Here is a 13,458-nt window from a genome sequence, read left to right as displayed (position 1 = left end):
AACTTTGTTCCTTTCTATTTGAAGATGTCTAACGCAAACATCGCTGATGCTACCTCATTCTCGCTAATGAGCCTATGTCAAAAGGTGACATTTGATGGATCGAACTTTAGCGAATGGATAAGATAGATTCGCATGATTACTCGCTACGAGGACAAAGAGTATGTCCTCGACGAGAAGCTTGAAAAGATCAATCCGGAAATCGCTACTCCTGAAGAAATGGCTGTCTTTGAGACCCATGAGCGTGATGCAACGAAAGTCCATTGCATTATGCTAGCCACAATGAACCCCGAACTCCAAAAGTCCTATGAGGACATGTATCCGTACGAAATGCATCAAGACTTGATGGAGAGACACCACTAAAGCGCAAGGCAAGAGCGCTATGAGATCATCACGAACATGATCACCGCTAAGATGGGAAGTGGAGAATCTCTAACCGTACACTTGCAAAAGATGCAAAGATATGTTGATCGTCTTCGCAAGTTGAACAAGGAAGAGGTCACCCTAAGTAAACTCCAAGGGCTTCTAAGGACTGCTGAGAGCAACCTCAAGGACAAGTCTGTTGCATTAACTCTCACTCCACCCGCTGCTCCTGTTTTGGCTATTAGGCAAGGAAGGGGCAAGAATAGGAAGGCTCCTTCAAAGAGCCACCACAAGGGAAAGTCCCAAGATGGTTCCTATTCTAGTGGGACCAAAGTTGGTCCTGCCAAGCCCAATTCGAACCCAAAGGAGGCAGAGTGCCACCACTGCCACAAAATAGGGCATTGGAAGAGAAGCTGCCCAGAATATCTGCAAGCCATCAAGGATGGGAAGATCAAGCCATCTTTCGCAGGTATTTACACAATTAAATCTAATGATTCACCGCATGCTATTTTGTGGGTTCTTGATACAGGATGTGGTTATCACATATGTTCTGATTTGTAGGGACTAAGAAGAAATAGGGATGTGGAGCGTGGAAGAATAAATCTAATCATGGGGAACAGAAGATCATCGCCTGTCACCAAGATTGGAGTGTATTCTCTAGTGCTTAGTAATGGAATAGGTTTAGATTTAAATAATTGTTGCTACTCACTAGATATAGCAAGAAACATCATTTCATTTCATGTTTTGTTTAAACAAGGATTTAGATATTCGTTTAATAATGAGAATGGTTCGATTTATGCTTATCTAAGTGGTGTTTTATATTTTGAAGCATTGCCTTGTAATGGAATTTATGAAACTGTTATGGTTGTAGATAACCTAGGAAATGATGTATTGTGTATGGATTCTTCCAATAGTATGGATAAAGCATGCTTGTGGCATTGTCGTCTTGGACATGTCAACAAGAAGCGCATAGCCCAACTCTAAAAGGATGGAGTGTTGGAGTCATTCGAACTTAGGGAAGATGACACGTGTGAGTATTTTTTACTTGGAAAGGTGACCAAGTCACCCTTCACTGGTACTTGTGAGAGGGGTGAGGGTTTATTGGATCTCATACACACCGACGTGTGTGGGCCCTTTAGATCTACTACAAAGGATGCGAACAACTTCTATGTGACTTTCACCGATGATTGTAGTAGATATGGGTATATTTACTTAATCAAGCACAAGTCAGAAATGTTTGAAAGTTCAAAGAGTTCAAACATGAAGTGGAGAATCAATTGGGCAGGAAAATCAAGATGTTTCGATCCAATCGAGGAGGAGAGTACCTAAGTCTTGAATTCCATGACTATCTCAAGGAATGTGGAATAGTTTCGCAATTGATGCCACCTAGGACACCACAGTTGAGCGGTGTAACAGAAAGGCGTAGTCGAACACTGTTGGATATGGTTCGTTCAATGATGAGTCATGCTTCACTACCTATCTCATTTTGGGGGTATGCCTTAGAGACTGCTGCCCATATCCTTAACCGAGTCCCTACAAAGAAGGTTTCCAAAACATCTCATGAGATGTGGACAGGGAACGCTCCCTCGTTAGCACATATCAAGGTTTGGGGATGCGAGGCTTTTGTAAGACGAGAGACTCACAACAAGCTCGAACCTCATAGTGAGCGATGTATTTTCATCGGCTACCCGCATAGATCCTTTGGATATCTCTTCTATAGACCGAGTGATAATGTTGTCTTCGTTGCGAGGAGAGGGTTTTTCGAGAGCGAGAACTCATAAGCCAAGGAGATAGTGGGAGGTAAATCGATCTTGAAGAGATTCAAGAGTCGATTGATGAAAGAACCTCTATCACTGGCACTCAACCCGAGGAGGAAACTCCGGTTGAACCTATTGACGAGTCCTTACCTCTTAGACGTTCCGAAAGAGTTAGAGTTCAACCCCAGTTTTATGGTTTTCATATTACTACCAAAGGGGACACGTATATTAGTGATGGTACACTAATAAATCTAGATGAACCTAATAGCTATAAGGAAGCCATGGCAGGACCAGAGTCTGCAAAATGGAAAGAGGCGATGGACAGCGAGATTTAGTCCATGTATGACAACCAAGTTTGGAATTTAGTTGACAATGTGCCCGGACGTAGGACTGTTGGGTGCAAATGGATCTTCAAGAAGAAGACCAACGTGGATGGAAATGTGCACACGTATAAGGCGCGATTGGTTGCGAAGGGCTTTACTCAAACTCCCGGAGTTGACTATGATGAGCCTTCTCGCCAGTTGCTAAAATAAAGTCTATTAGGGTGATGCTAGCCATTGCTGCATTTCATGATTATGAGATATGGCAGATGGATGTCAAGACCACTTTCCTTAATGGGAAGTTGGCTGAGGATGTTTACATGGCTCAGCCAGAGGGTTTTGTCGATACGAAGCATCCCAATAGAGTGTGCAAGCTTGAGAAGTCCATTTATGGACTTAAGCAAGCATCTCGCAGATGGAATCTTTGCTTCGATGAGAAAGTCAAAGAGTTTGGATTTGTACGAAGTGAAGATGAATCATGTGTATATGTCAAAGCCAGTGGGAGTATAGTTATCTTTCACATTTTGTATGTCGATGACATACTACTCATAGGAAACGACATTCCGACCCTGCAGGAGGTTAAGTCCTGGCTCGGGAAGTGCTTCGCTATGAAGGACCTCGGAGAGGCTTCCTATATTTTGGGGATACGGATAGTGAGAGAAATAAGTAAGAGACTAATAGGACTTAGTCAGAATACTTACTTGGATAAGGTACTAAAACGTTTTAGTATGGAAAACTCGAAGAAGGGAGAATAACCGATACAAAGTAATGCCAAGTTGAGTAAGACTCAAAGTCTGAGTACCAAGGCCGAGATATCAGAGATAAGTCGTGTACCTTACGCTTCCGTAGTTGGCTCAATCATGTATGCTATGACTTGTACTCGCCCTGATGTGGCCTTTGCTTTGAGCATGGTCAGCAGATATCAAGGGAACCCTGGCAGAGCACATTGGACTGCAGTCAAGAATATCCTTAAGTACCTTCGGAGGACCAAGGAATGGTTATTGGTTCTCGGAGGGAGTGATGACTTAAAGGTGCGAGGGTATAGTGATGCTAGCTTCTAGACCAATAGAGACAACTACCGTTCGCAGTCGGGCTGGGTCTTTACCTTTAATGGAGGAGTAGTAACTTGGAAAAGTTCCAAGCAGGACATTGTAGCTAATTCAACGTGCGAATCAAAGTACATTGCAGCGAGCGAAGCATCAAAGGAGGCGATATGGTTGAAGAAATTCATTGGAGACCTTGGAGTTGTACCTGCCATAAAGGAGCCTATGGAAATTTTCTGTGATAATGAAGGAGCGGTTGCCTTGACCAAGGAACCGAGGGATCATGGTAGATCTCGACAAATAGACAGAAAATATCACTTTATTAGACATCGAGTAGAAGAAGGACACCTCGTAGTTAAGAGGATATCGTCAGAGGATAACCCAGCAGATCCGCTTACAAAGGGACTGAGTAGGGTTAAGCACTTGCAGCACGCTAGGAGCATTAGGCTGAAGGACAATATTAGTTTGGATTAGATAGTTTGGAAACATGTAATAGATAAATGTAATTGGCATTTTATGATTAAATAAAGTTGTATTATTTAAAGGTTATATCTTATGTTAATTGTTTAACTATTGTTTCACTTTGCAGGTTTTGACTTCCAAAATAATTGAGTTTATTAAGAATTATTCAAACGGTCCACAGTCATTCATATGTTGGAAGTAGGTATGAATGAAGACTGTCATGAATTGGTGTGTAGATTTTCTCAAAGGTATTAGACATTACAAAAGTTTGTTACAACATTCATGAGTGCTTATGAAAAGGTTTTGAGCATTGGAATAAACCCGCGCTAGCTGGAATCACTTTACGGAATGTACCGCAAGTGATCGCAAGACGATAATATCATATGGTCTTAAAACCAAGATATATGGTATATTTTTTACTGATTAATTGTGCATTGATAATGCGAAACCGCATCAGTAAATTGATGTCATAAAACGCATTGTTGTGTATAATTGATTAGTGAATAATAAATGCATATAAGTCGAAGTTTATCTGTTACTTTCATCCTAAGAGGGTAAAAGTGATATCAGGGCCCCTCGATGATTTGATTTGACTTATGTGTCAGGCCCGGTCAGGACTGAATTGATGTGTTCAATTAAGTTCTATGTCAATTAAATGTGAGATTGAGAAACTAACTGAGATACAATAAGTATGACAATGTTTCATGAGATTGTCCGCACGATATCAAAACAGAGGACTATACGATCCCTTATCTAAAGGACATGTTACTGACAAGATCAGAGTTTGACAACGTCTTTAAGAGCTACAATTGCTAATCGAGTTGTACTTGCATTTGTGGTTACTAGAATTATCCAAATGGGAGACTGTTGGATTAGTGTCTAAGTCTGTAACCATATTTGGTAAGTACTTGACCCAATTGTCCATGGTCCTTTTGGGTTGCCTTCACCAAAGCAACTTGACTGGAGAAACAAATAGAGAATGAGGTTATTATGATTTATTAATATATTATAAGAATAATATATTAAAGGAGAATTCATATTTGTTTAATTAATATTGGTCAATAATTAATTAGGAATTAATTTTGTGATCAAGTGTAATTAATTAAACTAGAGGGGCTGAATTGTAATTATGTGATAGTGGTAAAGTAGGGCAATGGTTACCCTAGATATAGGTTGGAGGAATTCAAGGGGTAAGGAATCCTTGAAATCGTCCAAGGATAAGGGTTATCAAGGCTTATCTTATGGTTACTTGGAGGGCAAGCAACTAGATAAGGATAAGGACTGAAACCCTAATCTCTACCCTATATGAAGACTCCTAATGCCATAGAAATCATACCACTTGATCCCTAGGGTTCCTAGAGCCGATTTCTACCTCTCCTCTTCTCTCTCTATTGCTTCTCCAATTGCTTGTGGTGTTTGTGAGCCATTAGAGGTACTACACTTGTGGTACTTGCTTTCAAGACTTAGGGTTTGAAGATTTGAGTTGTTATTGCAATATAACAACAAGAGGTATCTGATATATCTTTCTATGTGAATTTCGAAAATACTAGGAGCATGCTAGGGTTCTTCATGTGTTCACAATGTTGTGTATCTAATAGTGAAAACATAGATCCAAATCTAGGGTTGCATGCACACATAGGATTGTTTGTTCATAACCCATCAGTATTAATATATTATAAGTTATAATATATTAATATGGAATCATATTATTTAATTAGTATTGATCAAGAATTAATTTGGAATTAATTTAGTGATCAAAAAGGGCTAATTAAATATGGACTCTTACATATATATGGATTGGGATAAGATTTATTTAGGATGGGCTAAGAGTATATGGATCCTATGTAAATGAAAAGTCATGGGTATTAGGGTTTACATGCATGTAACCCTAATCCTCCATATTATATAAAGATGTCCTTGGCACTTGAAATGACACTAGTGTGTGTGAGAACAAGGGTGGGCCGACTTCTAGAATGCAGTTTTCTTGATACTTGATGCAAATTGCTGAAAAAACTCATTTTTCTTGCATTCTGCTGAGTGAACTCGCCGATTCCAAGCACAAATTCATCGTACTCGTCGAGTAGGTTCTTGCACTCGACGAGTAGGAGGCCCAGAATGCAGTTTTTTGAGTTTTGCTGTTGGAAATGGACTAGGATCGTTACCCTTAACTGTTTTGGATTTATAAAACCTGTTTTTGATGTGGTAATGATTATGTTAAGCCATTTTCAATGGTTATTATCAAAATTTCAAGTTTTATATGTGTTTATATGTTTCTTGAAATTGTTGATATGAGTGTTCATACTTATGAGTTTTAGTAGATCATAGGAATTATTTATAACTTGTTTGTTAGTATAATTCTTGATCTAAATGCCTATTGATGGAGTCCATAATTTGTCCACAAGTTATGGATTGCCAAAAGTCACTTCTTTAAAAGAGATATTAAAGAATCATAGGTTACATAGAATGAAGAGTCTTCTTTTTAATAGACAATTAAAGTCATAATTAAGTTATGAAATTGAAAAGTCTTGAATAGTTTCAAAACTGTCCCTCAAGTCTTGGAATTTGTAAAGTCTCACACATTAATGCTTTAATTCCAAATTGAACTTTAGAATTTTAAAAGTTGAAAATTCAACCCTTATACTATTATTATATTAAAAGTTTAATTCTATATATATATATATATATATATATATATATATATATATATATATACACACACACACACACATATATATATATATATACATATATGTATATATATATATATATACATATATGTATATATATATATATATATATATATATATATATATATATATATATATATATATATAAAAGAATAAGTCGGTCTTACCGTTAGTAGGCCACATTCACGAAGCCGATCTGTAAGGGGGGGGGGGTATAAGGTTAATGTCTATAAAATGGCAGTTTAATGGTTGTCCACTCTCACTTACCGCTTCCTTGACTGGTGGAGGGTCGTTAGCCAAATGGGTAGGATAGAACCTTAATCCTCATTAAAAGTATAATGAAATTATAAAGCAACTAAAACTTTAATAATTCGCAATCTTAGTTACTTTACGAAAAATGTGAAATAGGTGCTAACCCATGAAATTACACTTTATACCTTACCAAGTCGTTAGTGGAGCGTGTGTGGTTAACCGGCACACTAACAAGGACTAGTAAGAGTGACAAAGGGTAACTTAATGTTTATCATAGATCGGTGGAGCACGTGTGGTTAACCGACACATCGATTAGGTGATAAAGTTAAGGGTACCAAGTCAATTTCCATAGTTATTCACACCTTGTTTGTGATCCTTGGCATCCCAGTCACAAACTTGAGAGGGAAAAATCAATATTTAAACATGCCATTGAAAGTTCAATGAATCTCAAAAGATCTAGGAGTTTCAAATCCAATTAAAACTTAATAATTTATTTTGTTTTTCGTGGTGGAAATTGGTAAATTGTCATTTACCTACCTTCAAATATTTTAAAGCTTGGATTATGGCATCCCTCTTCTAAGTTATGAAATAGTTTGTTGGATCCTAGCCTTAATAATCCATTTGGATGACTTATTAAGGATTCTTTATCTAATCTAAACTTGTCTTTCTTTCTTTTAAGATGTCTTCCAACGCTGCTACTGGCTCAAACCCTACAGGCTCCTTTTCCCTCATGAAATTGTGTGGGAAAGTCACTTTTGATGGGTCTAATTTCAATGAATGGATTAGGAACATCAGGATGATTACTTGCTACAAGGGGAAGGAGTATGTCCTTGATAAGGAACTGAGGGTTATTGATGAGTCGACTGCTACTCCTAAGGAGATTGCTAAGTACACTACCCATGAGAAAGATGCTACTAAGGTGTCTTGCATCATGTTGGCCACAATGACAGCAGAACTCCAGAAATCCTAGGAAGATTTCTACCCTTTTGAGATGCACCAGGAACTGATGGAAAGGTACCATCAGAGTGCTCGTCAGGAGAGGTATGAAATCATTCCTCCATGATAACAGCTAGGATGAAGGATGGTGAACCCATCACCGACCACTTGTAAAAAATGCAAAGGTTTATGGACCGGTTGCTAAAGCTTAATGTGGACTTTCCTGAGGACGTGGCGATTCATATCATTCTCCATTCCTTACCTCCAAGTTATGATCAGTTTCACATGACTTGTCATATGAACAAAGAGGAAGTTACGCTTTGCAAACTTCAAGGACTTTTAAGGACCGCTGAAAGTGGCCTTAAAGGTAAATCGGTTGTTACTCCTACTCCTACTACAGCCCTTGTTTTGGCAATTGGGAAGGGAAAGGGGAAGAAGAGGAAGACCCCTTCGAAGGGTACCAAGGGAAAGTCTCTTGATGGCTCCTCTTCAAGTGGAACCAAAAGTGGTTCCATTCCTCCTTCTTCAAACCCAAAGGAAGCACAATGCTTCTAGTGCCATGAAAAGGGGCACTGGAAGCGAAGCGGCCCCAAGTACTTGCAAGATGTTAGGGATGGGAAAGTAAAACCCACACATGCAGGTATTTACACTATATTTTCTAATAACTCATCGCATACGAATTCTTGGGTTCTTGATATAGGTTGTGGTATTCACATTTGTACTGATTCTCAGGGCCTAAGAAGAAGTGAAGAAGTGGAGCACGGGAAGATAAACTTAATTATGGGCAATAAGAAAGCATCACATGTGACCAAGATTGGAGTTTATTCTTTATTTCTTAGTAATGTGTTAACTTTAGATTTGAATAAAGGTTGTTACTCGTTTGAAATGACGAGAAATATTATTTCCTTTCATAGTTTGTACAAGAAAGGATTCACATTTTCATTTGATAATAAAATATATTGGTGCTATTAATGCTTTTTATAATGATGTGTTTTATTTTAAAGCATTACCTTGTGATGGTGTATATGAAATTGTGTCGATTGTAGACAACCTAGGAAATAATGTGTTACATATTGATTCTTCGATTAGCTTGGATAAAGCATCCTTATGGCATTGTTGTCTTGGACATATTAACAAGAAGCGCGTAGGCCAACTCCAAAAGGCTAGAGTTTTGGAATCATTTGAACTAAAGTCAGATGATAGTTGCAAGTCTTGTTTACTTGGAAAAATGACAAAGTCACCCTTCACTGGTAATTGTGCTAGGGGTGAAGGTTTGTTGGACCTCATACACACAGATGTGTGTGGACCCTTCAAAACCGCCACAAGGAATGTTAATCGCTACTGTGTGACTTTTACTAATGATTACAACAGATATGGCTATATATACTTAATCAAGCATAAGTCAGAAACCTTTGAAAAGTTCAAAGAGTTTAAGCAGAAAGTGGAGAATCAACTGGGCAGGAACATCAAGATGCTCTGATCCGATCGGGGAGGAGAGTGTCTTAGTATTGAGTTCCTTGACTATCTTAAGGAATGTGGAATTGTTTCACAATTTCCACCTCCTAAGATACCACAGCTGAATGGTGAGGCTGAGAGGCATAATCGAACCTTGTTGGACATGGTTCGTTCCATGATGAGTCGAGCTTCATTACCAATCTCATTCTGGGGGTATCTTTAGAGACTACCACCCATATCCTTAATCTAGTCCCTACTAAAAAGGTTGCCAAAACACCTCATGAGATGTGGACTGGGAAAGTTCCAAATTTAGACCATATCAAGATTTGGAGTTGCGAGGCTTTCGTGAGGCACGAGACTCACGACAAGCTCGAGCCTCGAAGTGAGAGGTGTATTTTCATCAGCTACCCACAGAAATCCTTTGGTTACCTCTTCTACAGACCTAGTGACAATGTGGTCTTTGTGACAAGGAAAGGAGTCTTTCGAGAGAGAGAGAGAGAATTTATAAGCCAAGGAAACAGTAGGAGGAAAATTGACCTTGAAGAGCTTCATGAGTCAAGTGTTGAAGGAACCTCAAACACTAGCGATCAACCTGAGGAGGAAACACTTGTTGAGCTGATACATGAGTCTGTACCTCCGAGGCGTTCCGCTAGGGTTAGGAACACACCTTATTTTTATCATGGTTATCATATTACCGCATAAAGTGATACATTTATCAGTGATAGTACACTAATAGATTTGAATGAACCTAATAACTATAGGGAAGCCATGACAGGCCCCGAGTCTACTATGTGGAAGGAGGCTATGGACAACGAGATTCAATCCATGTATGACAATCAAGTTTGGAACTTGGTTGATGATGTACCGGGTTTGGAACTTGGACAACGCAACTGGTGGCGAAGGGCTTTACTCAAACTCCGAGAGTTAACTATGATGAGACCTTCTCACCAGTAGCAAAGATTAAATCTATTAGGGTTGTGCTAGCCATTGCTGCATTTCATGATTATGAAATATGGCAAATGGATGTCAAAACCGCTTTCCTTAATGGAAAGTTGGCTGAGGATGTTTACATGGCTCAGCCAGAGGGTTTTGTCGATGAAAAGTACCCTAATAGACTGTGTAAGCTTGAGAAATCCATTTATGGGTCTAAACAAGCATCTCGCAGATGGAATCTTTGTTTCGATGAGAAAGTCAAAGAGTTTGGCTTTTCGAGGAGTGAGGATGAGTCATGTGTATATGTTAGGGCTAGTGGGAGTATAGTTAGCTTTTTGGTACTGTATGTGGATGACATACTACTGATAGGAAATGACATCCAAACTTTGTAGGAGGTTAAGTCCTGGCTTGGGATGTGTTTTGCTACAAAGGACCTTCGAGAAGCTACGTATATCCTAGGGATAAGGATACTGAGAGACAGGAGTAAAAGACTAATTGGACTTAGTTAGAGTACCTACTTGGATAAGGTGTTGAAAAGGTTCAACCTGCAGAATTCCAAGAAATAGGACTTCCCGATCCAGCACAATGCCAAACTGAGTAAGACTCAGAGTCCGAGTACAGAAGCAGAGATAGCTGAGATGAGTCGATTACCATATGCTTCCGCTCTTGGCTTGATCATGTATGCTATGACTTGTACTCGCCCTGATGTGGACTTTTCTTTGAGCATGGTTAGCTGATATCCGAGAAACCCTGGAAAGGCTCACTGGACTGTGGTAAAGAACATTCTTAACTACCTATGGAGGACTAAGGACTGGGTTCTTACACTCAGTGGGAGTGATGACTTGAGAGTTGTTGGGTATAGTGATGCTAGCTTTCAGACTGATAGGGATAATTTCTGCTCTCAGTCAGGCTGGGTCTTTACCCTAAATGGAGGAACAATTACTTGGAAAAGTTCCAAGCAAGAGATAGTAGCTGATTCTACTTGTGAATCAAAGTACATAGCAGCAAGTGAGGCAGCAAAGGAGGCAATATGGCTAAAGAACTTCATTGGAGACCTTGGAGTTGTGCCAGCTATACCGGAGCCTATGGAGATTTTCTATGGCAGCAATAGTGCGGTTGCCTTAGCCATGGAACCAAGACATCACGGTAGATCCAGACATATTGACAGAAAATATCACTTTATAAGACACAAGATAGAAGGAGGACTCCTAGTGGCAAAGAGGGTATCGTCAGAAGAGAACCCTGCAGATCCCCTCACGAAGGGACTGACTAGGGTTAGGCATTTGCAGCATGCAAGGAGCATCAGGCTGAGGGACGATATTATTTTTAATAGTTAGATAGCTATTTTCTGAAACTTGTAAAATGTAATTGACAATTCATGATTAAATAGAAGTTGTTGTTTATTTATGAGTAAGGTGTTACTATCTTGTGTTAATCGTTTACTATTGTTTCAATTTTGCATGTTTTGACTTCCAGAATAATTATATTATTCAATCTCTCCACAGTAAGTCATACTTTGGAAGTAGGTAATGAATTAAGACTTTCATGAATTGGGCTTGTAGATTTGTCTAAGGTGAATTAGACATAGAAATGTGTGCTGCAACATTCATGAGTACTCTTAAGGTCTGAGTATTGGATTAAACCCACAGTCACTTGTATCACTTCATGGGATTTATCTTGAGTGATCGTGAGACGGTAATATCATATAAATCTTCAAACCTAGAGATATGAGTTGTTGACTATGAGTTGGTTATCCATTGATTGTACGAAAACGCATCAGTAACTTGATGTCATAAAACGTGCTTTTGTGCATAATTTAACAAGTAGTTAGTACAAGCATATGAGTCGAAGTTTATATGTTCCTTCTCGGAATAGAAGCGATATCTGGGCCCCTCAATGATTTGGTTTTGACTTATGTGTCGGGCCCGGTCAGAACCTAATTGATTTGTTCAATTTAGTTCTATGTCAAACAAATCAGAGATTGAGAAACAAACTGCTAGACGATAAGTATGACATTGTTCCATGTATTTGTCCGGATGATATCTTGAGAACCGAGGATTATATGATCACTTATCTAAAATGGTGCTTCATAGTTCAATAGAGATTTAAAGAGCTATGATTGTTGGTTGGTTCCTAAAGTTGTACTTGCAACTATAGTTATCAGACTTATCCAAGTGGGAGACTGTTGGATAAGGTGTGTAAGTCTGTAACTATGTTTGGTATGAACTTGACCCAACCCGACATGGTCCATTTGGGTTGCACTTCACCTAACAATTTGTATGGATATATATATATATATATATATATATATATATATTTGAGAATATGATATTTATGATGTATTAATATATTATAAGTTATAATATATTAATATGAAATCATATTATTTAATTAGTATTGATCAAGAATTAATTTTGAATTAATTTAGTGATCAAAAGGGGCTAATAAAATATGGACTCTTACATATATATGGATTGGGATAAGATTTATTTAGGATGGGCTAAGAGTATATGGATCCTAAGTAAATGAAAAGTCATGGGTATTAGGGTTTACATGCATGTAACCCTAATCCTCCATACTATATAAAGATGTCCTTGGCACTTGAAATGACACTAGTGTGTGTGTGTGAGAACAAGGGTGGGTCGATTTCTAGAGTGCACCATATTATCTAAAAGCTTCCAACTTATTTTTGGTGATTTGTGATTCCACTTGAGGCATCCACATCATTGGTGCTAGGCTCTAAAGACTCCAAGCAATCAACCACGAGTAAAGGTATGTTACTCTACTAAAGTTTTATATTACAAGTACCCCATAACATGCTAGTTAGGTTGAGAACCTTGGAAAATCAAATTTGCATTTATATTAGAGAAAACATAGATCCAAGGTTTCTAGGGTTACATGTATACCATAGGAGTGTTAGAATGCTCAAAACCCTTCAATTACACCCATCTGCATCCACTCACTCTCTTGTCACCCCAAAATCTCACCATCAAGCTATCACCATACCATGTTCACTAACTCATCCTCCGTGGTACAACATAGATAGGTTCGCTCATCTTCCTAAATTATCCATCACTACTCTTGACGAAAATTCTCATAGATAAAGCACTTTCCCTTAATATAGTTCATGCCCCTGACAATCCCCGTCTGTAGACAATTAACTGATGGTCTCACGTTTAGAAATATAGTCTCTTGATGTTCCACTTGCCATCTGACAAACCCAAGTCTCATAGTAATCCAACAATTTAGGGCA

Source organism: Lactuca sativa, chromosome 7, assembly GCF_002870075.4.
Source record: "Lactuca sativa cultivar Salinas chromosome 7, Lsat_Salinas_v11, whole genome shotgun sequence".
In the NCBI taxonomy this organism is placed as follows: domain Eukaryota; kingdom Viridiplantae; phylum Streptophyta; class Magnoliopsida; order Asterales; family Asteraceae; genus Lactuca; species Lactuca sativa.
The sequence above is the reverse complement of the archived record's forward strand: the minus strand, read 5'-3'. Positions refer to the sequence as shown.